The sequence below is a fragment of the Saimiri boliviensis genome, chromosome 1 (genome assembly GCF_048565385.1).
Source record: "Saimiri boliviensis isolate mSaiBol1 chromosome 1, mSaiBol1.pri, whole genome shotgun sequence".
NCBI classification, from domain to species: Eukaryota; Metazoa; Chordata; class Mammalia; order Primates; family Cebidae; genus Saimiri; species Saimiri boliviensis.
In genome coordinates, this window is record NC_133449.1 from 160,840,421 (window position 1) to 160,868,288 (window position 27,868).

At 52.2% G+C, this 27,868-nt stretch overlaps 1 long non-coding RNA gene across 1 annotated transcript; it reads right to left on the reverse strand.

The window, feature by feature from the left end:
• LOC141580097 (uncharacterized) lies at window positions 1-27,868 on the reverse strand. The gene is made up of 2 exons (XR_012512134.1): window positions 27,552-27,868; window positions 1-16,887 (listed from the first exon to the last, which is right to left on the reverse strand). It is a non-coding gene; the product is annotated as an uncharacterized LOC141580097 (long non-coding RNA).

A 27,868-nucleotide genomic window follows, 5' to 3' on the forward strand; every position in this document is an offset into this window, starting at 1 on the left:
CCAAGGACCAGGACTTTATTATTGTCACAGAACACAGGAGAGACCACGTGGGTCTCAGTGAAGTCTTGCTTTTCCTGTTCTCCAGGGGAAGCTACCGCGAGGCGGCCCACCAGCCAGGCAAGGCCAAATGGGGTTGGGGCCAAGAACATGATAGTTAAACCCACAAACACAGACTTGATTGGATCCCAGCTTCACAACTTTTTTTTTTTTTTTTTTTTTTTTAAGACGGGGGCTTCACCATGTTGGTCAGGCTGCTGGTCTTGAACTCCTGACCTCAGGTGATCCGCCCACCTTGGCCTCCAAAGTGCTTGGATTACAGGTGTGAGCCACCATGCCTGGCCAGCTTCACAACTTTTTAGCTGTGTGACCTTAGGTAAGTCTGTTAACCTCTCTCAGCCTTGGCTTTGTGGAGAGGAGTGAACAGCGGAGCCCGCTTCACTGGGGTGTTATCAGGATGGAATGGGACAGGGCCTGTGGAAGTGTTTAGCACAGTGCCTGGCAGATCGTGACCAGTTGCGGAGTGGAAGCTATCATGATTATTAGCAAATCTGATTTCTCCATGGTCAGGCCAGACCCGTCTCTCTGGATGAGGAAGAGGGAGTCTCATTTCATAAATGGCTTCAATGTGGCCTCTGAGAAAGACAGCTTGGGACACCCGTGGGAGCCGCCTGGTCCCTGGCAATGTGGGAGGCAGACCCTATAATGAGGGTTCTGGAGCCTTGGCCCTTAATGCCGTTTCTACAGCTCCATGAAAAGCCCTAGCAAGAGTTCGGGGAAAGTTCTAATTTTGCACCTGGATCACATTAGGTCTTTTGTCATTTAGTTAGCTAGCATTCTTTATAGGCATTCAGAGAGGCTGACTTTTACAATTATTCATGTATTTTTTTAGAGATAGGGGGTTTGCCTCTATTGCCCAGGCTGGAGTGCAGTGGCTATTTACAGGCACAGTCATAGCTCTCTGAAGCCAGGAACTCCCAAGTGAGGGGACTAAAGGAACCTCAGTGTGTGTGCACGTGCACACGTGTGTGTGTGTGTGTGTGTGTGTGTGTGTATGTGTGTGTCCAACATCTTGCAGCAAGATGAGAGATCATCGCGTGTAGGGGAAGAGCTCTGGTGTTCCTGAGGTGGGTAGAGGCACCACAAGAGGGCGTTCTGAGTTTTTATCTTCTCTCCCTTGATGAAAAATTTTCCATTTCTTCTCTGGCTGCATTCTAAATCAAATGAAGACGTAACGGTTTTTAGCTTACCTAACTGACTGACGACACTTGAAAAATGAAATCATGTGCATCTACTAGTTTATCAGTCACGTGGATGCAATATTGCGGCCCCTGTCGCAAGGCGCATTGGGAAGTGGGTTTGAGGGTGCGGTGGAGACAAGAGGCGTGCCTGATGGTGTCCTGGTTCAACCGCTGCTCAGCTGGGTAGCCTTGGGCAAATTTCCCAAGAGTACGGCAGTGCTGAAGTTCCCACGTCCATTTCACAGAGATGTCATGAAATAGACATGATGGAAAGAAAAGCAATGCAAAGGTTGGGAACATGGTTCACAAGCCCTCTTACCTCCAGGTACAGCCTTCTTCTTGAACCCTCATCTCGTGCTCCAGCTGAGGCCCCATGGGGGGCAACTCTGGGGTGGGAAGGAGGCGAATCCAGCTGTGAAACCATGACCTCAAGAACAGTATTTCCAGGAATCCCCATCTTAGCATCTAAGGGATTCCTGGGAAAACTGGACCGTGAGGACAAGGTGGGAGCGAATGGCCTTCAGCACCAAGGCTGCCATGTTCCTAAGGACCAGCTGGAGTTCTCTTCTGCATCCAGTCCCATCTGTAGCAGCCCGTGTGGGTGCCGCACATCGCAGGACGGGGCTCGTTGCTCTTGGGGGAGTAGTGACTGGAACTTCAATTGCCCTGGAAAGTACCAGAAACCCTCCGGCACCCCTACCCCCAGGACTGCCCACTGCTGTCTGCCTGGCCCATGTGTATTCCCCAGTCTCCTGCCAGAGGAGTGAATTTAAAGCAACCATTTACGTCCAAGCCTGGGTTTGGCACCTTCCGCTTTGATGATCTCCAGCAAGTTGCTTAACCTCTGAGCCTTGGCCTTCTTTAATGCTAAAATGCAAGAGTCTAGAACCTATTGGAGAGGTGAGATAAACAAAATTAAGGCAGAGGGGGCAGGAGGAAGGAAGCCCATAGGATTAATGGCAAGTGTCCAGGTCTGTCTTTGCTAAAAGTGACCTGAGATGTAAAGACAAGATGGGAGCAGGATTTAGAATGTTCTCCGCCTGCTTCCCTGTCCCAAGTTCCATAATCATATGCAATGGGTAAAAACATGGATTTGAAGGCAGATTAGGGTACAGTCTCAGTTCAGCACAACCAATATGTGATCTTAGGTGAGCTGCTTAAATGAGCCTCAGTTTTTTGCATCTGTAAAATGGGGCTATAATACCACCCACTTCCCAAGCTTTCGGGGAGGTTAAATGAAACTGTGCTTGGCTCCATGGCTCTCGTCTTCCGCTCAGGGCGTGTCTGAAGCCTCTGGGAGAAATCAGACATTTGTGAGGCACCTGGGCTGGTTTCGGCAATACCCCAGAGCCAAGGATAGAAGCACAGAGTGAAGACCCTGACTCAAAGGCCAGAACTTTTATTTTCAGGGCTGAGAGGTTTTTAGGAATTGTTTGCAGAAATGATGAATACGTTTCAGCTGTGAATCATTAATAGTGGCTCTCCAGGGCTCATTGTTGAGGATTCTCAAGCTGCATCTGAGAACATTTCAAGAATGGACGCCTGGCCGGGTGTACTTAATGCCTGTAATCCCAGCACTTTGGGAGGCCAGGGAGAGTGGATCATCTGAGGTCAGGAGTTCAAGACCAGCCTGGCCAACATGGTGAAACTCCGTCTTTACCTAAAAATACACAAATTAGCTGGGTGTGGTGGTGTGCACCTGTAATCCCAGCTATTGGGAGGTTGAGGCACAAGAATCACTTGACCCTGGGAGGAGGAGTTTGCAGCGAGCTGAGATCGTGCCACTGCACTCCAGCCTGGGTGACGGAGTAAGAGTGTGTCTCAGAAAAAAGAATGTATGCCTTTACTGATTAGCTGTGTCTGCCATGGATTTAGAGGAAGCAGAGGCAGGATGCTAGGGAAATGCTAACACCTCACTGGGGTACACAGAGGAGTCAGGACACGTAGAGACTCGTGAGGCGGATTGTGGCACCGGGGGAACCCGTGTCAAGGAACTTCCCCAGTATCACAAGTGGCTGACAGTGTAGAGTCTGGAAACACTCTGTCCTTCCTGGGACAGCCCCACCCCCAGCCCCCCGGCACTTACCACCTCCAGGCTGGTGGCTGCAGAACAACTTCTCTCTTCCTGAGCTACAGTGCTTCATCTCAGACTCCCAACTGACCAGAGATGCAGCACTGCACCTCAGGCTGGGAGACAGGGCTGTGCTGCTCCGCTCTGCTGGCCTGCGGGGGACTCCAACCTGGCCAAGAGAAGGGGCGTTAGAGAGGCCCCGGGCTCCACCCCTCCAGCTCTGCTCAGGAGGCTGCTGTAACTCCCCACAGCTGCGTTTCCTGTCCATGGCCTGCCATTTGAGCCCCCTAGGACCAAACCTTGACCATCTTTTTCTTTTTAAAGACAGCTTAATTTAGAAGAACATTTAATGAGTACAATGAAGTGGGTTTTAATACATTCAAACAATGCCACAATAGATTTCAGGTTATTTCACCACCACCCCCAAAAGAAGCCCCTTATCCTTGGACAACCCCTAGTCCTGGGCAGACCACTTTCCTTCTGTCTCTATAGATCTGTCTATTCCTGATATTTCGACAAATGGAATTATTTATTTCTTTTTTCTTTTTTTCCTTTTTTTTTGAGACCGAGTTTTGCTCTTGTTACCCAGGCTGGAGTGCAATGGCATGATCTTGGGTCACCACAACCTCCGCCTCCTGGGTTCAGGCAATTCTGCCTCAGCCTCCTGAGTAGCTGGGATTACAGGCACGCGCCACCATGCCCAGCTAATTTTTTTTTTTTTTTTTTTTTTTTGAGATGGAGTTTCGCTCTTATTGCCCAGGCTGGAGTGCAATGGCGCGATCTCGGCTCACCGCAACCTGCGCCTCCTGGGTTCAGGCAATTCTCCTGCCTCAGCCTCCTGAGTAGCTGAGATTACAGGCACACGCCACCATGCCCAGCTAATTTTTAGTATTTTTAGTAGAGACGGGGTTTCACCATGTTTACCAGGATGGTCTCGATCTCTTGACCTTGTGATCCACCCACCTCAGCCTCCCAAAGTACTGGGATTACAAGCGTGAGCCACCGCGCCCGGCCTTTTTTTCCCCTTTTTTTTTAAGGCTAGTCAAGTGAAGCAGTGGGAGTGGAGAAGGAACAAAGAAATCTGTAACTGGTTGTGATCAATTAGTTGGAAACACCCCTGCACTCGGACCGGCCTAATGGAATTATTTAATATGTTGACCCACCTTTCAATGCCATGTCCGCCTTCATTCTGCATGCTTCATCCCAGCCAGACAGCATCATTCCTGGTACTTCACATTTTATATCATTGAGCAACGTCTCCAACCTCGCTTTCTTCTGCCACTCCTCCTCTCTTCCCAACCATCTTCCCATAATGATTTTTCAAAATGCAAATATGGTCATATCTTTCTCAAGCTTAATATCCCCAAAGGGCTCCCCACCGTCCTCGGGCTAAACTCGGAGGCCTTCACCAAAGCCTGCAAGGGCCTGCCGCCTCTGCCTCCAGTGGCCTTTTCCTTTTGGGCTACAGCTTATAGATGTCCTTCCATTCTCCCAGGGAGCCCTGGCCCACCCACCTTGGGTCTCCCAGGGACTGTGTGGCTCCCTCTCACTCCCCCTGCACAGCTTCTCCTCCTGCCATAGCTCTCTAATCAGTTGGCCACTCTGGGAAACACTCCTTGACTTTTTTTTTTTTTTTCTTTGTGACAGAGTCTCCCTCTGCTGCTGGAGTGCAGTGGTGTGATCTTGGCTCACTGCAACCTCTGCCTCTCCGGTCCAAGCGATTCTCATGCCTCAGCCTCCCAAGTAGCTAGGACTACAGGCACACGCCACCACACCCAGCTAATTTTTGTATTTTTAATAGAGGTGGGGTTTTACCATGTTGGCCAGGCTGGTCTAGAATTCCTGACGTCAGGGGAATTTGCCTGCCTCGATCTTCCAAAGTGCTGGGATTACAGGCATGAGCCACCGTGCCCAGTTCCTTCCTCCTTGACTTCTTTTTTTTTTTTTTGAGACGGAGTTTCACTCTCGTTACCCAGGCTGGAGTGCAATGGTGCAATCTCAGCTCACTGCAACCTCTGCCTCCTGGGTTCAGGCAATTCTCCTGCCTCAGCCTCCCGAGTAGCTGGGATTACAGGCACGTGCCACCATGCCCAGCTAATTTTTTGTATTTTTAGTAGAGGTGGGGTTTCACCATGTTGACCAGGATGGTCTCGATCTCTTAACCTCGTGATCCACCCGCCTTGGCCTCCCAAAGTGGTGGGATTACAGGCTTGAGCCACCACACCCGGCCTCCTCCTTGACTTCTTTATCCATCTGCACCCTCTGCTCCATGTTCCCACCCATGCTGTGCCCTCTTTCTAACCCTTTACCATGCTGGTGACGTGGATTTCACTTACAACCACCTCCACTTGTGGACTGCATGGCTCACCTATGAGGGGAAGGGACCCTGTCAACTGCGCTCAGTAGGGAAATCAGGGCCAGGTGGTGGGGACACCACATGAGCCCAGGTTGAATAACTGAATCATATTTCTCAATTTCATTATCTCTAGTATCAGTGTTATCTGTGTGTGGGTCTGACCCGGCTAGAGCCCCACTTCCTGAAGACAGTGCCCATGGCTTGTTAATTTAGGGGGCCCTGGGTCTTGCCCATGGCTTCGTAATGATGATGGACCCAGGTAATGCCATTTGGTAGCTGACTGGAGGACCATGTAGATAATTCATTTTATTTTCTGGGCCTGGCTTGGGTGGGAACTTTCAGGTGAGCAGGCAAAGCCCATTTTCACTCCTCCTGCCTTGCCAAGATCTCAGGACACCCCAGAGGACCTTCTTGCATTGCTTAGTGGTCACCGTGGTGGCCTCGATGTTGGATGACACATATTTTCAGGAAAGTCTGAAGGCGGTGGGTAGCCTTCCCTCAGGGCTGAGTGAGAACACAAAAAATATACCTCCTGAAAAAAAACAAAAACAGAGCTGGGTGCAGTGGTTCACGCCTGTAATCCTAACACTTCGGGAGGCTCAGGCAGGAGGATTGCTTGAGCCTAGAGTTCAAGACCAGCTCGGGCAACATAGAGAGCCCTTGTCTCTTAAGAAAAAAAAAAAAAAAAAAAGACTGACTCTTACACCTCTATCAGGAATCTGAAGTCAGGCCCCACTCTGAGAAGAGTGGAAAGAGTGTTTTCCTCTGGTCTATCATGGTTGCAGGTCAGTTCTGACAGCCTGTGGAGGGGACAGCCTCTGTCTAAGGTATTCCCAGCCAGAAAACTGCTTTCCTCTTCCGAGGAATTCTCTTGCAGAAACTCTTTTCAACTGCATTTGGCGGCTGGGCACAGTGCCTCACGCCTGTAATCCCAGCACTTTGGGAGCCAAGATGGGTGGATTACTTGAGCCCAGGAATTCAAGACCAGCCTGGGCAACACAATGAAATCATGTCTCTATCAAAAAATTAACCAGGCTCATAGGCTTGTCTCTAAACAAATACATAAATAGATTTTTTTTTTGAACCCTGCATTTGGCTGGGGAGCGTTCCAACATTGGACTCCCTTGCGGGGGTCACAGACAGCTGGTCTACTCCACTGTCCACGGCTCCCACTGGCCCTGGGAGAGAAGAGCTTAGCATGATCAGCAAGGAGATTTCAGTAGGAATCAGGCAGGGTTGTCTTGAAAAAGAGATGATTTGCTGCCAAGAACTAAATTGACAAAGTGTGTCCTCTGTCTTCACTTGGTGCCTGATTGTTTCCAAAGCCCTTTCACATAAACTACCTTTGGCTTCCCCAGTGCAGCAGGTGGGTGAGTGATTTTGGGGAGTTTGTGACCTCTGCTGGGAGACGGGACACAACAGAATGGAAAGCAAATTGACACAGAGCAACTGATCCATTCTGTTGCTCCCTGTCAATTTGCTTTCAGTCCTATTTACCGTGGGGTAGAAAGCCTCAGCTTGGTGCTATCATGTCTTTGACACCTTTCTAACTCTCACTTATCACCCAGGCTTCAGGTCCAGGGCCTTGCAAACCACACTATCAGGTTAAAGTATAATAACATTGTTTCATTTTTATTGTACTGTGGTTACCTTTATTTCCTAGTTATATACAATGTTACAATTTTCTTTTTACAGTAGCTATTTCTATTTGTATTAAAAAGAACTCATCCACCAGGCGTGATGGCTCAAGCCTGTAATCCTAGGACTCTGGGAGGCTGTGGTGGGCGGATCATGAGGTCAGGAGATCAAGACCATCCTGGACAACATGGTGAAACCCCGTCTCTACTAAAATACAAAAAAATTAGCTGAGCATGGTGGCAGGTGCCTGTAATCCCTTTACTCAGGAGGCTGAGGCAGGAGAATCGTTTGAACCCAGGAGGTGGAGGTTGCAGTGAGCTGAGATTGCACCATTGCACTCCAGCCTTGTGACAGAGCGAGACTCCGTCTCAAAAAAAAAAAAAAGGACTCATCTTACATTTTAAAATATAATTGTTTGCAGACAGGAAAAAAATAAAGTAGGGGGCATCTGAATGACTGATTTTAGGACAGTGTCTGATCCCATTTAATCATCAGAACAGCTGGTGCCCCTGGCAAGGAATGTTATTGCTTCTACATGGAGGACCAGGAAGGGAAGGGGATTGTTCCCGGGTCACAGGGCCTGAGCTTGGACCGGGGGAATTGAAGGCCATTTCCACCAAGGCCATTTCCATTCCAAGATGTGGGCTAAGATTACTGCAGCAAAGATAGCATCTCCCCTGGGTTTAGAAACAGGATCTAGATGGGAGGCAGCTCCATGCCTCTGTGGGAGACACTAAAGCAGGGACCAGGGCTGAAGCGCAGCCTCTGACCAGCGGAGGGTGTTTCCCTCCCTCTCCTCTGAGGCCCTTGAATCTGCTCACCCCTGGCTATCAGTGCCTCATTCTGTTCCTTTGTGTCTGGAATAATTATAATGATAATGAATGTAATAAGCATGGTCATTTGTGGAACTGTTTAGTCCTGGATATTAAATGTTTTCATTGTGTGAGTCCCTGTGCCTCCCCAAGGCTCCATGGGAAGGGAATTTTCCAACGGTACAGAGCTGGGAACTGAGCTGGGGTTGCTAACCCAGGGCTCTCATGTTGACCTCTACGCTGGATGGCTCACACCCTGACCAGTTTGCTAGACCTTTGGTTTGGGGGCAGGGTTTAATCATTTCACCTGTCTATTCAGCACAGGGCCTCTTCTATGTCCCGAGGGGAAGTGGGTCTGAAAGCCACACTGTCCTTGACCTGGAGGACCTCAGTGGGGTGGAGTAGAAGGAAAATGCTCCTGGCAAGGTGAATAGGGGCAGACCCAAGTCGAGGGATGGAGAGATAGAGAGAGAGAGAGAGAGAGAGAGAGAGAGAGAGAGAGAGAGAGAGAAACTCAAGAAAGGACAGCCAAGCACACTTAGAGGACAGAACCATTTCCCCCCCAACCAGGGAAGCTGAGAAGCCTTCCTGGAGGAGGAGTCAGTGCAACCGGGCTGAGGGGAGGGGCAGAGGGGCTGGGAGGGAGGTGGTTCTCCAGGCTCCAGGAGCTCTTCCCTTGAGTCCTGCATACTTAGCACTTGTCCCAACCCCTGCCTCCATCCCATGGGGGCCTCACTGAGAAGAGGGGTCTATGGCTGCCCCCCTCCATTGCACTTACCCCACCAAAGGCTCCCTCCTACTCTGGATCCCAAGGTTGAGAGACGCCGCCTGGGAGTCCCACGTTCCACTTCTCACCAGGCCCTTCTCTCTGTGGCTCTGTTTCTCCTTCTGTGAAAGGCGACGCTGAACCAGGTGGCCTCAGTTTTACCTGGTGGCTCTGGGTACCGGCTGCTGGCAGCTTGTGGGTGGATGGACTGTTTCTGCCTCTGTGCTCCCCATGTCTTCAGGAAATGTCACTGGTCTTGGGGGAACCTCTGTCTTCTGTCAGGAGGCTTAGGGAGGCGTGGGTGAGCTGGGCAGGAGAAAATAAACAGTGGCTGTCTGGGTTTTCTCTCGGGACCTGAGCCAGGAGGCCTCCCTGGGCTCCTTCCCTTATATGGCCAGGGTGATCTGGGCTGGGAGCTGGCTGCAGTGCTCCCCCACCCTCCACTGCCACTCAGAGGGCTGGAGGGCCACTGCTGGTCACCCAGGACTCTGCTGCTGAAGAAGCCAGAGCAGGGCTGAAGGTGGAGGGCAGGCCCCAGCATATGTGCCAGGAATTGCCTGGACAGCGTGGGCAACTGGGGAGGATTTATGTTGAGATAAGAGATGGTGGGGAGGGATACCCGGAGAAGAGGGGACCTACCCCATCCTGACTTAAACTCCAGCTCATGATGTGATCCTAACCAAGCCGTTTCCCTCTCCTGGCTTCTGTGTCTCCCTCTGTCCAATGAGGATGTGAAAATAAGAATTAATTCTCACAGTCGTTCTGTGAGGTGGCAGCTTGTGTATCCTCATTGCACAGAAGGGAAAACTGGCTTGAAGAGGCTAAGTTATTTGACAGCAGCTTTCCAGCTGAAAGGGAGCAAGGCAGGATTTGAACTCAGGACTGTCTGACATCAAGGTCTGTGTTTTGGATTGGCTGGTTGTCAAGGCTCCCATTGCAGGTGACAGTGGCTTCCATGTGCCTTATGGAAAAGGGATTCTGTGAAGCTGCAACCCTGGAAGACCAGGGAGGCCCCAGTGCCCAATGACCCAGCCTGAAGGAGGCTGTTCTATGAAGGAAGGGGAACAGGGCCTGTAAGTATTCACCCTGGTGTTCCTGGCACATCACACACGGCGCGGCACAGGCTCAAGCTCTCAGAAAGGGGTACTGTGGAATCACCAAGTAAAGAAGTTTTGAAGGTCACACCCATCCCCTCACCCGCAGCCACATTCTGAGGATGGAATGAAACAAGGGATGAGAACGCACTGAGATGCCACCTTCAACACAGCATTGGCCGGGCGTGGTGGCTCAAGCCTGTAATCCCAGCACTTTGGGAGGCCGAGGCGGGTGGATCACGAGGTCGAGAGATCGAGACCATCCTGGTCAACATGGTGAAACCCCGTCTCTACTAAAAATACAAAAAATTAGCTGGGCATGGTGGTGTGTGCCTGTAATCCCAGCTACTCAGGAGGCTGAGACAGGAGAATTGCCTGAACCCAGGAGGCAGAGGTTGCGGTGAGCCGAGATCACACCATTGCACTCCAGCCTGGGTAACAAGAGCGAAACTCCGTCTCAAAAAAAAAAAAAAAAAAAAAAAAAAAAAAAAAAGGCCGGGCGCGGTGGCTCAAGCCTGTAATCCCAGCACTTTGGGAGGCCGAGGCGGGTGGATCACGAGGTCGAGAGATCGAGACCATCCTGGTCAACATGGTGAAACCCCGTCTCTATTAAAAATACAAAAAAACTAGCTGGGCGTGGTGGTGCATGCCTGTAATCCCAGCTACTTAGGAGGCTGAGGCAGGAGAATTGCCTGAGCCCAGGAGGCGGAGGTTGCGGTGAGCCAAGATCGTGCCATTGCACTCCAGCCTGGGTAACAAGAGCGAAACTCCGTCTCAAAAAAAAAAAAAAAAAAAAAAAAAAAAAAAGCAAAAAAACACAGCATTGTCTGTCCACAAGCTCCTTCTTCCTACGGAAGCATCCCCTGAATCTCATCTCCAGGTCAGTGTCTTCTGAGCTGACCACTCCCCACTCAGCCCAGCTGCAAGAATGAGAGATGAATTGGATCTGCTCAAGGACAGGGCTCTGGGCTCTGGTTGGAGCCTTAGGCTGGGCCCAAGTCCCAGACAGCAGCAATGGCCATGGGAGAGGCTGTCAGAGGGAATGGGGAGGGGGGAGGCGGGGGTGGGCCTGGGAACAACTCAGAAATGTGCCTCACAAAAGCACTAACATCCTGTGTGCTGTTGAGCTAACCCTGGAACCTCCCTCACCCCATCCATCACTGTGGCATCCTCTCGGACCCAAACCCCCTTCCTGAGGCCCACGGTGGGGTGAGGGAGCCAAGGACCAACTGTCAGTGTGTCTGAGAGATCCCAGCTGGCGGTTCCGCAGGCCTGGTTAGTGTCGGAGCCGGACAGTCGCGGGGAGGAGGCGCCCGCAGCCCTCCTAATCCAATTTGTTTAGACCCAGTCTCTGTGGCTCATTTGCTAGTGAGAGAGGACCGGGTGTGCGCCGTGCCGGGGTGCACGTTTGCACACATGTGTGGAGCATGCAGGGGTGAACAGGTGGACCTTGTTACATAAGACAGGCCTGGGTCTTGTCCCACATCCCAGTGTCAGCGCCTTTCCTGGAACCCCGCCTCCTCCTCCCTTCTCCGCTACTCACCTCCAAATCTTCCTGCACTTTTTCCATCCACATGAGAGCTGGTGCCAGAATTCCCCTTTGCAACTGACTATGCATGCAATTCTGAGTGAATGCTTTCACCTCTCCAGGCCTCAGTTTCTCCACTTGTCTTATGGAACTGGCACCTCACCCTATCAGTTCCACCGTGAGCATGAAAGCATCTTTAAACATTGACAAGCGTGGGAATAATGTGATGAATGGTAAACACTGCTCTGTTTTCTTGAGTTTCACCATGTGCCAAGGGCTGCACCTGGGGACACCAACCCAACCTCACGAACCCTCTCAAAGCCCTGTGAGCTGGCTCTTTATCACTAGGCTCAGAGAGGTTAATTGACTCCTCCAAGATCGCACAGCCCCAGGGCTTCCTGCTTCTGAGGCTTAACCCTGTTCACTCCTTTCTAGGGAAGATGACTATTATTCTCCACATTTCTCTCAAGTCTGTTATTCACCAAATCAAGTGGAGTAACAGAGGCTTTATGTCCAAATCACATGGGCTTTGCATTGCCGTGTTGTAAGGAGGGTGGGGTAGACTGGATTCTTGGCTCCTGGTTGGATTTTCCTGCTTTGGTTCAATTTCTTTTTACCTACAGCCCAGACCCTAACAGCCCCGAATTGCCTGCACTGCCAGCAGTCTTTACCAAGGCCCATGCTGCTTCTCATGATCCCGAGGCCTGGTTTCTTGGTCATTCTGAGGTTAGGGTGGGGAGTTGATCCTGAGGGACCCAGGTTACTCCAGAAGCCACCTGCAGGTGGGCTGGGGTGGGGAGCGGATGTGGGTACTGGAGGGTGGAGGCAGGGTGGGCTCACAGTTCTGTCTCCAAGCAGGCCGCCGCCGGCCCGCCTCGGGTCCCAGGAGGCTGCTTCTCTGAAGTTCTTGCTTCTCCAGCATCAGCGTGGCAGGGGTGGCTTTCACCAGCTAGTACCCTTGCCTGAAAGAAACAAAGATCCCACCTGTCAGAAGGACACCGGGGTGCCCTACAGGTACGGTTGTGGCCTTTGAGTGTCCTGACCAGGCTGCCAGGCTCTGAGGGATGGAGGATGGGTCTGGGCCACTTCTAGGTACTCAGAAGTCTTGGGCTGAACCTACTGAGATCTTCCCTTGGTCCCTGAACAGCCATTATTCCTTCTTGACCTGCCTGGCTTGCTTGCTTTGTGTGTGTGTGTGTGTGTGTGTGTGTGTGTGTAAGATGGAGTCTTTTTTTTTTTTTTTTTTTTTGAGACGGAGTTTCGCTCTTGTTACCCAGGCTGGAGTGCAATGGCGCGATCTCGGCTCACCGCAACCTCCACCTCCTGGGTTCAGGCAATTCTCCTGCCTCAGCCTCCTGAGTAGCTGGGATTACAGGCACACGCCACCACGCCCAGCTAGTTTTTTGTATTTTTAGTAGAGACGGAGTTTCACTATGTTGACCAGGATGGTCTCGATCTCTCGACCTCGTGATCCACCCGCCTCAGCCTCCCAAAGTGCTGGGATTACAGGCTTGAGCCACCGCGCCCAGCAAGATGGAGTCTTGCTCTGTCACCCAGGCTGAGTGCAGTGGCCTCGGCTTGCTGCAACATTTGCCTCCTGGGTTCAGGCAATTCTCCTGCCTCAGCCTCCTGAATAGCTGGGACTACATGCCTGGCTAATGTTTGTATTTTTAGTAGAGATGGGATTCACCATGTTGGTCAGACTGGTCTTGATCTTCTGATTTAGTGATCTGCCTGACTCAGCCTCCCAAAGTGCTGGGATTACAGGCATGAGCCACCGCGCCTGGCGCTGCCTGGCTTTTAAGGGAGACCTTCTGAGAAACTCCAACTCCAAGAGTAGGAGGGGCCACCTTCCCTTCTCAGCACACCTAGGCCCCTTACAAAAGAACTATCCCGAAAGAAATTTCCCAGAGGCCCCTCTGACCAATGCCCCCACCTCAGCCTCACACATGAGAAAGGAGCCATGTAGGGCTAAATCAAAACCTGGGGTTAACATGATGACCAAGACCAGAGGGACAGGCTCATGGCTGTCTTTGACCCCTTCCATGTACAGGCTTCCAGCCTGCAAAACGCTCCCTCCCATAACTCAAGGCACGCTCACTGATAGCACCAGAGGTAGGAATAATTCTGCCGCTTTCTACAGTTCCAGGAGCCTGTGCGATTTGCCCAGGGTCACCTGGGGAACGGCATGAGAGGCAGACTTGAACCCAGGCTCTTTGTGCTCAATCCAGCTTTCTTCTGGGCATGGGCAGTGGCCGGCTGGATGACCACAAGTCAAAGCTGTCATTGCCACGGTCATTGCAAAAGCCCCTGTGCCCTTTCTTGGCCTTGCTCATTTCCAAGAAACATGAGGGTCTGGGAATGGGCCACATCTGGGAGCCAGACAGCACGTCAGTGGGGAGAGGGCTGAGGCGAGGGGTTCCAGGCAAGCTCACAAACCCGTGCTCACACTCGGCTTTTTCTGCAGAGACTTCTTTGCCCACCGCTCCCATCCTCAGCTTGCTCACGCCTGTGTACTTGTTACAGCCCTTGCTCTCCCTGGGCTCCAGGGCCCTAGGGTTTCCACCATATTCTGGAAAGAAAAGATACAGGCCTTGCGGTCATGCAGACCCACGTTTGAACCTTGCCTCTAGCACTTCCTAGCCGTGTGATCTAAAGCCGGTGTCTTCACCTCTCTGAGCCTGTTTCCAACCTCACAGGCTTGTTTGTGAAGGTCAAATGAGGCAGAGGTCAAGTGCGAGCATATTTCCAGGCACATCGTAAGTCCACGATCAATGGCTGCCATTTCTATTATTAGCACGGCGCTGGGCCGCAGTGAAGCCCAGCCTTGGGAGGAAGAGCAGAAGCCGGGAGAGAGCAAAGGTCAGAAGAGGCATCTGGGGAAGCTGTGGGAGCCCCTGCGTGGCCCTTTCCATGTCCCCTTTGTCACACAGCTTCCCCGGGCCTCTGTTCCCAGAGTGCCCTCCAGCCCCCTTGACACCCCAGCTGAGTTCACCAGCCTCACACGCTCCCCACTTCCTCCCCAGGGAGGGTTGCTCTGGGGAGTTTTGAGCAAGCCCTGGGAACACAGTTTGAAGCTGCAACAAGAGCATTGCAGGGAAAAGGGAAGAGAAGGGGAAAAAAAGACCTGCCTAGCCTAGAATCCCAAGCCTTGCCTCGAGCGCTCATGCTGTGGGGCATGTGGGGAATAGACACCAGGATCCCCATGAATCCCTGTCACTTGGCCCTTTAGTAAGGGCAGAAACTGAGAAAAGACTGACGAAGGTAAGAGCCATCACCTGTCTGGCTGACTGTGCACCAGGCATGTTGGAACACGCTGTAATCACGATAGCTAACATGCCATTGGGTGCTTCTGATGCACCCCACACTTGCCAAGGCTTTTCTCATCTGATCCTCAAAGTCACTTGTGAGTTAGGTACCATTAAATTTTTTTTTTTTTTCCTCACTCTCCAGGATCTTGCTTTCCAAGGCAACACCTGTTGCCTAGACTCGAGTGCAGTGGCCCAATCAGCTCACTGTAATCTTGAGCTCCTGGCTCAAGCGATCTTCCTACCTCAGCCTCCTGAGTATCTGGGACCACAGGCACATGCCACCATGCCCGACTAATTTTTAATTTTTTAATTTTTTTGTAGAGATGGAGTCTTGCTATGTTGCCCAGGCTAGTCTTGAACTCCTGGCTTCAAGTGATCCTCCTGCCTTGTCCTCCCGAAGCACTGGTATTACAGGTGTGAGCCACTGTGCCTGGCTGAATTAGGTGCCATTCTTTTAATTTTTCTTTTCTTTACTCAGAGATCCTTGTTGTGAATAATTCGGTACCTTTCTTACCGCCGCTTTACTGAGGATCCAGAGGTCATAGCCCTCCCTCTTGATTACACAGCTACTAAGGGCTGGCTCCAGGCAGCCCCACTTACATTCTCATAGCTCCCTTGTAAGACCAGCTGCTCATGATATCATTTTTACAGAGTGATAACTGGACTCAATATCTCTTGGCAATATTTAGGTGTGTGTTAGTCTTTGTGGAGAGGAGTTTGTGAACAGAGAAAGCATTGTCAGTATAAGTGAATATCATCTGAGCCCTGAAAAGCCATTTGTTGCCCGAAGCAAGGGGGCTTCTCCTTTTAGTGGTGTTCTGCGTCTTGCCCATGGTATTTCTTCCCTCTGTGCTGTTTGTTAAAAGAAATTCACATCACGTTAAAGGTGTTGGTTCTCGGTGGGTTGTAGTGGCTCTCACCTTTAATCCCAGCACTTTGGGAGGCTGAGGCGAGTGGATCACCTGAGGTCAGGAGTTCAAGACCAGCCCAGGCAATATGGTGCAACCCCATCTCTACTTAAAGTACAAAAATTAGCTGGGCGTGGCAGTGCCTACCTGTAATCCCAGCTACTCGAGAGGCTGAGGCAGGAGAATTGCTTGAACCTGGGAGACAGAAGTTGCAGCGAGCTGAGGTCGTCCCACTGCACAACAGCCTGGGCGACAAATGAGACCATCTTTAAAAAAAAAAAAATGGTGAGCCGGGCTCAGTGGCTCACGCCTGTAATCCTAGCACTTTGGGAGGCTGAGGTGTGTGGATCACCTGAGATCAGGAGTTCAAGACCAGCCTGGCCTTCATGGTGAAACCACATCTTTAAAATAAATAAATAAATAAATAAATAAATAAATAAATAAATAAGAAAAAGAAAAAAAAAGGCATTATTCCCCCTTTGTCGTGTAAACTTTGCAAAAACTGGGGACCTCTAGGGTTCCACAGGCTTTGTTGGGACTGGGCAATGCTTTCTAGATAATTCAAATGTTGGTTTCTTCTGGAATGTGTTGGGTGGGAGGAAGAGCAGGCTAGATACTAGGTTTTCTGTAGATATGCTGTGTAATTGCAGACAAGGGTCTTCCCGTCTCTGGGCCTCAAGGACCTGCATCTACATGATGTGGTGGGGACAGGATTGGACTCCGGAGTGTCCAGAGTCCTTCTAGATCAGACGTGGAGGGGTAGTCTGACCCCACCCCATTCCCCAGTGCTGTATATGCAGGTGAATGGTCTGCATAGATCTCCGTGGAGTGAGAGAGAAATTGGTGCATGAAGGGATGAGGACGGAGCTCCCTCACTGCCTCCCACTCCCTTGCCCTCATCCCACCCTTCGCTGCTCAGCCCAAAGTAAGCCCCAGTGACCTGGACCAAGTGGATTTTCTGGACTCGAAGTCTTGGAACGTTAGTGCTGGAGGCACCCTAGTCTTTCACCCATTGTTCAGATGAGGAAACTGAGGCATGCAGAGGCGAAGCAAGGACCTCAAAGTGAGGCAGCCAGTCACAGGTCCAGCTGGGACTCCGGCAAACGTCCTGACCTCTTCTGCTCACTGGGGATCTTGATCGGCCAGATATTAAACAAAGGGGCCACTGGAGGAAGGTGGGAGAGAAGAGAGCCTTTAAGTTCCTTTTGCTTTGAAGATGGAATAATCATGACTTCCTTCTCCAAATAGCTTTTGGGCCTTCCTAGAACCAGATGGCGGATGTTTGGAATTTATGTTGTAAATAGTGTTTAAGAAGGGGTGGGGGCGCAGCTGTGTTACTTTCTTTCACCACCAGAAACGAGATCTGAGGGAGAGACGTGGGGGAGGGAAGCTGACTAGGAAAAGATTTTGGGAGAAGGAAGAAGTGAGGGGGAAGGAAGAGAGAACAGCAATTTGAGGCGGGAGCACAGGGGGAGAAAAGGGAAGAGAGGTGGATGGGTGAGACTGAGAACAAGACAGAGAGGAGGAGAAAGGGAAGGGAGACAGTGATGGGAGAAGGAGGAGGAAGAAAGATGGGAGGGGGCTCCCAGGGTGCAGGCGCAGAGATGCTCCATCTTGAGTTCAGGAGCAAACCCTTGAGTTTTCTAAAAATAGCTCAGTCTTTCCCCCAGCGGGGCTGGCAGCAGGGACCAAGAGAGGCACGCTTGCCCTTTTATGGTAAGAAAAAGTCCAGATCCTCAGAGGGGGAGCTAGGCTGGAGCCTGCAGCTCTGGATGGATTCCAGCCCCAGGGTCTGGGGTGGGACAGGGCAGAATGCGGGGAAGACTTGGTGGGATTTCCTGGCCTGGGTGGCCCTACCCTTGGGGAAGTTAGGGTTGAGGCAGGTGTCAGCAGAGGCCTCCCAGGAAAGCACCAAGGTCCTGGTAGATCCTTAGTATTATGGCAGCAGGGCTCTTGGAGACATCTGGTCCACCTGTGTGTCTTTTTTTTTTTTCAAGACAGACTCACTCTGTCCTACAGGGTGGAGTGCAGTGGCGGGATCTTGGCTCACTGCAACCTCTGCCTCCCAGGTTCAAGCGATTCTCCTGTCTCAGCCTCCTGAGTAGCTGGGACTACAGGTGCCCGCCACCATGCCGGGCTAAGTTTTGCATTTTTAGTAGAGACAGGGTTTCATCATATCGGGCAGGCTCATCTTGAACTTCTGATGTCAGGTGATCCTCTCGCCTTTACCTCCCAAAGTACTAGGATTACAGGCGCGAGCCATCGTGCCCGGCTATCTGTTTTATAGAAGAAGAAACTGAGTCCCAGCCAGGGGAGGAGATTGTAGCTCCCTGTGTGGGGGTTTAATCCACCACGCTAAGTCGATGCCGGGGTCCACACGAGGACAGATTATCTGCCTGTTATTCTGGAAAGCAGCGTGGTGAGTGGCAAGAGCACTGGCCTGGGAGTCAGGAAATCCAAGGCCTATTCCTAGTTTGCTGTGTGACCTTGAGCCATCTGTGGACCATCTCTGGTCTCAGCTTCCTTCACCTGGGTGATCTTAAGGGTTTTCTCAGCTTTTCGTCTCTCTGGGAATTTCACAGCTATGAAGCAAAGCTTGGGCATAGAAGATGCTGCTATGAGGCCAAGGGGAATTCGTGAGCTGCTATTTTCTTTCTGTGTCTGGCTTACTTCCTGCACTGAGCCGGGTGGGTAAAATCTAGGATGGGCTGAGACCGATGGAGAGGAGTCCCTGCAGGAGACAGGAGGCAGATCATGGCTGGAATCCCCCACTGCCCAGCTGGTTGGGTCTAGCCTCTCACTGGACACACCGAGGCCTGAGGAGGCTGCATGTGCAAGGTCACGTTGAAGGTTATATGAAGAGGTGAGGCAGAGCCAGGAATAGAACCAAGGGTTTCCCTTCCTACCTTGGGCTCTTCCCTCTGCAGGAGGCCAACAGCACTGGGGACCGTCTCTGGTCACTGAAAGGGACCTCCTGGACGGAGCGGTCAGAACTCAAGATAGGCTGCCTACTCTAACTACCTCTTGGAGACAGTTGCGTCCTGCCAGGGCACCCGCTTCTCCTCTGTCCCCTGCCCTTGGCTGTGAAAAGCGTACCATAGTCTCTATCTTTGGCTAGAAGGCAGAGAAGAAGCAAAAGGAGGTGGTCACTGGCAGCACGATTTTGGGAGCGTCGCTCCCTGACACTGGGCCTCAGTTTCTGTATCTATAACATGAGGAGACAGGCCCTGATTCTCTTTAAGGTCCCTCAGCTCTGAAAGGACTATGATGCAATGGGTATGGGATTCAACACCAGGAATATTTATGAAGCATCTACCAGGGGCGCCAGAGGGAAAGAGATGGATATTGTAAGACTCTGAGCTCTGCAGTCCATGCGAGGTGGGGGCGCATTGCTTGAGATTCTCGGAAGCCCCATTCCCAAGATCCTTCTGTCTTTATTCTAGACACCCCTGGGCTAACTCTCTGACCCTAGCTTGAACCCAGATCCTGGCAGCTCTGGTCTGGAGTGTCTAGGGAGGCATGCTGGCCCAGGCAATGTTGGTGCCCACTGCTCCGGGACCCTCACAGGCCTGGCCGTGCCCTTGACTGCTCCACCCTCTCCACCCTCTCCCGCACTGCTGTCCACCGCCCCGTGTGGCGGGCCTCCTAATCTACCCCACACCCTCCACCTCTCCATGCTCTTTCTGTGACTCAGCCCAAGAGGATGCTTGCTTTCCTTTCCCAGCCTCCTATGACCCCCACCCCCATCGCTAACTACTGAGGGAAAGGCTGGAACAGAAGAGAAATGGGAAAAAAAATAAAGCATTGTGGTTCTAAATTTGAAGCTTTCCTGTGACCCTCCTGGAATTTCCATGCAAACTCTGTGGAGCGTGTGAACAGGGCTCCCAGGGACCCTGGCCCTCTTTGTGTCATTCCGTGCCAGGCGGAAGGCCATCAGCTAATGTTCCCTGGGGACCTCCATCTCACAACCAGGATCCAAGTCTCTTTGGTCAGGTCTAGTGTCCCCTGGGAAGGCAGGAGGCCGCAGCAGAAAGGAAGTGGGAGGTGCAAGAGGCCCCTGTGCAATGTGAGGGCAGAACTGATGTCATGTCTGGCTGAGACTCCGACATCCAGGCTGCGCTCATGATTGTCTCAAAGCAGCTAGAGCTGGCAAGTGAGATCCGAGACTGCTGGTAGGAAAGGCCATGATGCCCAACCTCTTCTGATGTTTGGCTTCTCTCTATGGTGTCCCTACTAAGCTTACATACCTCTGGTGATGAGGGGCTCACTACATTCCTTAACTTATGATGGCACTAAATCCTGATAAATTCATTGTAAATGGAAAATGTTGTAAGTTGAATGTGGTTTTTTTTTTCTGTTTATTTTTTGAGACAGAGGCTGGGGTGCAGGGGTGCCGTCTCAGTTCACTGAAACCTCTGCCTCCCAGGTTCAAGTGATTTTCATGTCTCAACTTCCTGAACAGCTGGGATTATAGGCACCCACCACCACACCCAGCCAATTTTTGCATTTTTTTTTAGTAGAGATGGGTTTTTGCCATGTTGGTCAGGCTGGTCTCGAACTGCTGACCTCAAACTCCTGAACTCCTCAATTCCTGTTCTGCTTTCCTTGGCCTCCCAAAGTGCTGGGATTACAGGTGTGGTCTGAAGCTCTGGAGAGGTCTGAAGATGGTGACTGCAGCCGGCGGGCTTCCTGCCCCTCCCAGTCCCATCTGAGCTCTCCTCTCTCCATTGCCTGACATCTGAGAGTCGCCCATTATCCAAATTCCTAGGTCTCTGCCCTGAACCGGGGTTCTTGGTTGATGGTGTTTTGGGGAGGGGGAAAAATAGGCTAAAGAAAGGGACTCCCTCCCAGGGACAGAGAGATACCGAGGAGGACTTTTCCCAAGCTCCGAGGCTTTGGTTTCTGTTGTCAAAGCCACCGCACAATCTAGACCTTCCCTGCTTTGCCAACTTCCAGCCTCGCTGAACTTCAGACCAACTCTTGGTTCCAACCAACTGGGCTTCTCTGCTGTTCTCCAAAAATGCCTCTGCAGTCCTGCCTCCATAGTTTTGTACACAGAGCTGTCCACCTGGAATGCCATCTTCTCTGTCTGTCCAGGGCGCTCCCCCAGCTCCACAGACATTCCCGCTCTGAGAATCTGGGTGTCTACTGTCACACATGGAATGACCTCAACTGTCCCCTTTGTCCCAAACCATGGAACTTCACGGCCTGAGGCCCCAGAGGAGCAAGGCATTTACCCAGGTGTGCTGGCTGCAGAGCCAGGGTCTGGTTCTAGCCGGCCTCTTTCTCCTTCTCCTGGTCTTGCTCAGCTCATCTGGGCAGATGCCCTTAGACTCATCAGGGTTGTTGGGTCACATGCCTGGTGGCTGGCATGCTCTGGGCAGGCTGACTGGGCACCTCTGAGCCTGGCAGCGCAGCCAGGGGTGGTGTCATAGCCCCTGCGGATGCCATCCCTAGGTCAGCAGGCAGCCAGTCTCCCTCTAGGCACTTCACCCCTATCCTTCTTCCCTGGAGGGGGAGGAGGAGGATAGAATGTGGCAGCAGAGCAGTTTGGAACTTTCTTTTTCTTTTTTTTTTTTTTTTTTTTGAGATGGAGTTGCACTCTGTCCCCCAGGCTGGAGTGCAGTGGCGCAATCTTGGCTCGCCGCAACCTCCGCCTCCCGGGTTCAAGCGATTCTTCTGCCTCAGGTTCCTGAGTAGCTGGGACTACAGGCGTGTGCCACCATGCCTGGCTAATTTTTTAGCCAGGGTTTCACCATGCTGACCAGGCTGGTCTCGAACTCCTGAGCTCAGGCAAATTTGCCCACCTTGGCCTCCCAAAGTGCTAGGATTACAGGTGTGAGCCACTGTGCCTGGCCCAGAGGAGGGGTCTTTAAGGAGGGGGTTTAGGCTTGTGGCTGGCTGGGGGTTCTTGGGGAGGAGCCATGGCGGGCTGGCTTTCTCCAGTCTGGGCCTAACTGACTGCTCTTTCCTCAAACCTCAGGTGGGCTGTGCAGGGCATGGGGCAGCCCAAGACTGACGAGGCCCCCAAGGTTACTCAGCCCACCCTACAGAGTGCTTCTGGGTGAGGACTGTTTTGCCAGGGTCTGCATTTTTGAGCCTGAGCAGGGGTAGGGGAATTGAAGAGTCTGTCTCTTCCCTTATTGCAATCATGCCTAATCTGGAAGGGGGCTTTGGACTTCCGATGGCCTCTTCCCCCAAATGCCAAAGGCCCTACTAGGCAGGTCGGAACCAGAGCTAGTTCTGCTTCACAGACCCACTGTGGGTGGTCCTAGAGTACAGCAGTTAAACACGTGATTTTAGAACTAGTCAGAACTGGATTTGAGTCCCAGCTTGGCCTCGTACGGGCTGTGTGACTTTGGGCAAATGACTAAACCTCTCTGAGCCTTTGTGTGCCCAGAGGGATAATGGTATTTGCCTCAGAGTGCTGGGTAAAGGGCCAGGTACTTGAAAGGGCTTGATATATGGCAGGTGTTATTTTGTTTGTTTGTTTGTTTGTTTTTTTGAGACAGAGTTTCGCTCTTGTTACCCAGGCTGGAGTGCAATGGCGCGATCGCGGCTCACCGCAACCTCCACCTCCCGGGTTCAGGCAATTCTCCTGCCTCAGCCTCCTGAGTAGCTGGGATTACAGGCACACACCACCATGCCCAGCTGTTTTGTATTTTTAGTAGAGACGGGGTTTCACCACGTTGACCAGGATGGTCTCGATCTCTTGACCTCGTGATCCACCCGCCTCGGCCTCCTAAAGTGCTGGGATTACAGGCTTGAGCCACCGCGCCCGGCCTGGCAGGTGTTATTTTGAATGAATAAGGGCAGTTTATCCCCTAAAGTCCTAAGAGGTGATACCCCAAAGAAAGAGCATCTCTTTGCACTGTGAAGACGCTGCCTTTAGTAATCATATTTTGGTAGTTATTATTATTATTAAAATTTAATTTAAAAACATAGTAGAGACAGAGTCTCCTTATGGTGACCTTCAGGCTGGTCTTGAAATACTGCGCTCAAGGGATCCTTCCGCCTTGGCCTCCCAAAGTGCTCAGATTACAGGTATGAGCCGCCGTGCCTGGTGCCTGGCCTTAGCAGCTATTTTTTTATTGAGTACTTAATATGTGTCAGTCACTGTTCCAAGGACTTCATGAGTGTTAACTCATTTAAGGAGTTAATCCAGACAACTCAATAGATCAATGAGACAGGTACTCTTATCACCTCTATATTACAGACGAGGTCACTGAGGCATACAGCACCTATGTAAGTCGCCCAAAGTCGTATTGCTGCTGTAACGAAGAGCTAGGACTGAAACCCAGCTGCCTGGCTCCCATCTGGCACCTGTAGCTGCCAGCCTACTACATCTGAGCCCCGCTCCAGCCCTGCTCCAGACCCGCCTGGTCCCCTCATCACTTGGGCACAGGGAGCCACTCCATATCTGAAAGCACCCTGGCTTCGGAGTCAGCCTCAGTTTCCTCATCTGAACAAAAGGGGGCCTGAAAGAGTCAACCTCTGCGGGCCATGAGAGTGGGTAGTTCACACTGTGCACTAAGGCGGATTTCAAACTGGAGTAAAGGTTTCTGGTGGTGAAGTGTTGCTGCCAACAGCCTCTTTTGCAAGTGGGCAGGGGGCTGGCCGGGGCTCTTGCAATGTGCGGTGAAGCCCCGTGGGGCCTGTCTAGACAAGCTGTTAGCAGGCGGCAGCCACCTTGGGCTCTTTCCCCCAAATTCCTGCAACTCACCCTCCCAGGCGACCTCTGATTGGATCCTGGCCACTGCATACTGCTGAGCTGGGGGAGGACCACACAGGCAATGCCCATTCCCATCCCAGGGCCTTTGTAAGTGTCCTGATTACGGTATTCTGCAACTTGTGCATGGAGGGCAAAGTTCTAGACACCCTCGTGCACAGGAGTACAGCAGCCTGTAGAAGACAAACCTATGTGTTTATTTCCATGTAGTCCTTACATTTTTTTTACTATACAAATTTGATGCACGCAAAATAAAGTGTGCAACCCACAGGCTTCAAGAAATCTGATGGCTTCAAGTGTGGTCAAGGGGAGGGGGACGCTCACATACTGCTGATGGGAGCATAATCTCGTTCAGCCACTTTGGAAAGCAATCTTGTGCTCTCCTGTAAAGCTGACAGGCCGGCACCCCAGGACCCAGAACCCCTTCTAGGTATAAGCTCCAGAGAGACTCTGGCTTATGGGTAGCAGGAGACGTGGAGAAAAATGGTCATCACAACAATTGCAAACAACGTTTGTCATGGTTCTTTGAACCACCCTACGGCGCTGAACCTCCGGGACAGTTGAGTTGGAAAACTGCAGGAAGAGGCCATGCCCAGGCACAGCTCAGCAACGAGGACCTCAGAGATCACCTCCCAGAACCCCTCAGGCTCACCCAGGAATCAGACACAGCCACTTGAGTCAGTGATGATGTGTGGTATGAGGACTGGATCTTTCTATTCCTCAAGGATAGATGTTGGCTGGGAGTGGTAACTCATGCCTGTAATCCTAGCACTTTTAGAGGCTGAGGCTGGAGGATTGCTTGAGCCCAGGAGTTTGAGACCCAGCCTGGACAACAGGGCGAAGCCCCATCTCTATAAACAATACAAAAAATTAGCCAGGCATGGTGGCACACACCTATAATCCCAGTTACCTGGGAGGCTGAGGTGGAAGGATCACTTGAGCCTGGGAGGTGGAGTTTGCAGCGAGCTGAGAAGCATCACTGCACTCTAGCCTGGGTAACAGAGTGAAACCTCATCTCAAAAAAAAAAAAAAAAATAGGCCGGGCCCGGTGGCTCAAGCCTGTAATCCCAGCACTTTGGGAGGCCGAGGCAGGTGGATCACGAGGTCAAGAGATCGAGACCATCTTGGTCAACATGGTGAAACCCCGTCTCTACTAAAAATACAAAAAATTAGCTGGGCATGGTGGCGCGTGCCTGTAATCCCAGCTACTCGGGAGGCTGAGGCAGGAGAATTGCCTGAGCCCAGGAGGCGGAGGTTGCGGTGAGCCGAGATCGCGCCATTGCACTCCAGCCTGGGTAACAAGAGCGAAACTCTGTCTCAAATACATAAATAAATAAATAAAATAAAATAAAGGATAGGTGTCACTGTCACTTTCCCCCAGAACTGGCCAGGCTGGGAAGGGGCTGATTTTGCCCAAAGGGCTGTGGTGTGGCTCCGAGGGACCGATGCGGGGCAGCAACAGGGATGAAAGGGAGAGGAGTGGCCTCAGAGCTCGAAGATGGGCTCAGGCTCCGGCAGGGCCTCCTTCCTGGCCTCCGTCTCCTCTGCGAGGTGGGATTCTTCGTCACCGCCCTCATAGCTGTCAGGGCGGGCAGCCCAAGGGTGTGTGTTCTGCAGATGCATAGACTGGGTTGAAATCCCCTTTGCCACTTTTTAGTTGTGTGACATTGTGTGAGCTGCAGCGGTTTCCTTCTCTAGAAAGTGAGAGTGATGGCATGGTGCTGATTCCTGCCTCACAGGAATCCCCAGGACGGTGAAAGGATCATGCAAGCTGTTCAGCACCGAATCTGACTCCTGGGAAGTCTACCCCGTTCCATGAGGTCCGTTGGAGGGTCCTCAGGAAGTTTTGAGGTAGCTAAAAGGTAGGGCAGGAGGTGGGAGACTTCCAGGGGAGCTGGGGGCAGCTGGCACACACAACTTAACAACTCATGAGCTGTGTGACCTCAGACCAGCCACCTAACCTTTCTTTGCCTCAGGTACCTCATCTGTGGAGTGAGGATAATCCTTGCCCCTTCCTCACTGGCTCTTGTGAGGATTAAATGAATGAGTTCATGTGAAGATCTTAGGTAATGCCTGGACCTCATGAGAACTCCACAAATGATGTAACCGAATTCTCCGGATTTGTACCACCTTATGGAATCCCTGGCTGGGCAGAGAGGCAGGTTCTATCCCAGCTCTGCCGTCAGCTTGCTAAATAACGTAAAGTGATGCTTTCTCTCTGTGGCTTCCATTGCCTCGGCTGTTTGTGAGAGTCCTAAGCTGCCCTATGGCCTGGCATTTCCCAAACTTCCATGTGCATGGGAATTCATGGGGATCTTGTAATGCAGATTCCCTGGCCCCACCCGGGGTCCCCTTTCAGCAAGTGAGTGTGTAGTGGTTCAGATACATTGCCCTCACAATGCCCTAGAAAGGTAGGAAAGGAGACCTCAGATAGTCCTTCAGGCATCTCAAGCAGGTCATTTTCCTGTGTCCTGCAGCCTCTGACTTCAGATTCCTCCTGCCCTTTCCAGAGCCTGTTGTCTCTACAGCGACTCTGGGCTTTCCCTGGCTGGGTCTCATTGCCACTTCACCCCCAACACAGCTCAGGGCATCTTGCCCGCAGGAGGTGTGCTCTCTGACTTCTGTGTAACATCAACCCCATTCATCCTGCTTTATCCGCCTACATCTCTCATCCTCATGACAGCCCCGTAAGCTCAGAACTGTGCCCATTTTATAGAGGAGGAAGCTGAGGCTCAAATGGCAAGCAGCTTGCCCAGGGTTACTTGTCCAGTAAGTAAACAAACCCAGAATTGGACCCAGGCAGTTGAATTCAGAGCCTCCTTCTGAACCACGATGGCCTAAGGCCTTGTGTGACAAGAAGTGGGACGGTGAGGGCACCAGACAGAGGCCGGTGCTAGAGGACTGTGTTCCGTTCTGGGCTCCGGACGCGGCCAGAGCGTGCTTAGAGGAACCCGACTCCACGTTGCCTGTACGTCTTCAAGTTCCAACCCTAAGCCTCTGCCTCTACCCAGCCCTGCCTCCCATCACAAGCCTCCTGCCTTCCTCTGAGCCCCTGCCCACCGCTTCATCCCCCTGAAGCTCTCCGCTGTCTTTTCCATCCCTTTCCTACTTCCATGTCCCGCACTCCTGTGTGGCTGAATCCAGGGATCAGCCCTCTCCCCACCAGAGGCTGGTTGCAGCCAAGCTCATCTGGAGGCCTCGGGGCACCTCCTGGCCAAGCCTGCAGTCACAGAGCCTTCAGCTACCCTCCCTCACTCAGGCTCAGCCCCCCAAAGCTCCCACAGGGCTTCATCTGCTTGGACTCCAAGCTTGTGGTCAAAGGGCAGACTCAGCTCGGGGACCTCCTGGGAGAACTTCCCAACACTGGCTGTCCCTCAGGCACAAACCACCCAGAAGCCACATCTGCAGAGGGACCGTTTTGTCCAATGGCCTTGCTATACAGACAGGGAAACCGCGACCCAGAGAGGGGAGAGGCCATCTCCAGGCCACAGAGCCAGGCATTGAGAGCAGAGCCAGGGCTGGAGCCTAAGCGCATGGGTCTTCTCTCACCAGCATCCCTTCCCACTGCTCCGCGTGCAGTCGGTGCCCCAGCCTTCCCAGGATCTCTGCCTGCCTGCCAGAGCCGGAGCTTACATTGCCTTGTCTCCAGCTTTGTTTCTTGAAACTATTATCTGAAAACCGTTTACCTAGCCAGGAGTCCCAAGCTTTTGGAACTGCAAAGTCAAAGGCCCATGCAATACACAAGAAGCACTGCCTATGTAGAAGCTAGGGAGACGGCCCCAGACCCGGGCACAGTGGTGAAGCTTGGGCTGATAGGATGTTAACTCTGTCCGCTCCCTCTGCCCCTTCTTCCCCCCCATTACCTATAGCAACAAGGAATCCTGGAAGCCACCAGGACCGCAGAATTAGAGGCAATCAGCTAGATGGATGCTTAGAGATCAGCCCCTGTACAGATGGGGAAACTGAGACCCAGAGAATCTGTGTCCAGAAAGGCACAGAGCCACTTAGCAAGAGAGCAAGACCCCCAGATGCAGCATCCCCCTGGGGAAGTGCCCCGGCAGCCCCCATCCGCGGATCCCAGGCCTGCCGCTGGTGCTTACCTTTCCTGGGGTCTGATCCAGGTGTGGCTCCTTGGGGCCTGGAGATGGGAGCCAGCCTGTGTGGGGAGTGGTTGAGGGTGTCACTGCTTCTCAACTAACTTGACCCAGACTCTGGTGCCCCTCACTGCCACGGGGGCATTTTTAATCAGCTGGCACTGAGCCCCCCTCCCCTTAGTCCCTTGCCTGCGGCTCCCTGGCCACAGAGGCCACTCTGCCTTTTACCTTATATGAGTTGGAGAGGCAAGCCCCGTGTTGGGGCAAGGCGGGTGCTGAGCCCTCCCAGGGCCCCCCATTGGCCCAGGCAACCCCCACGTGAC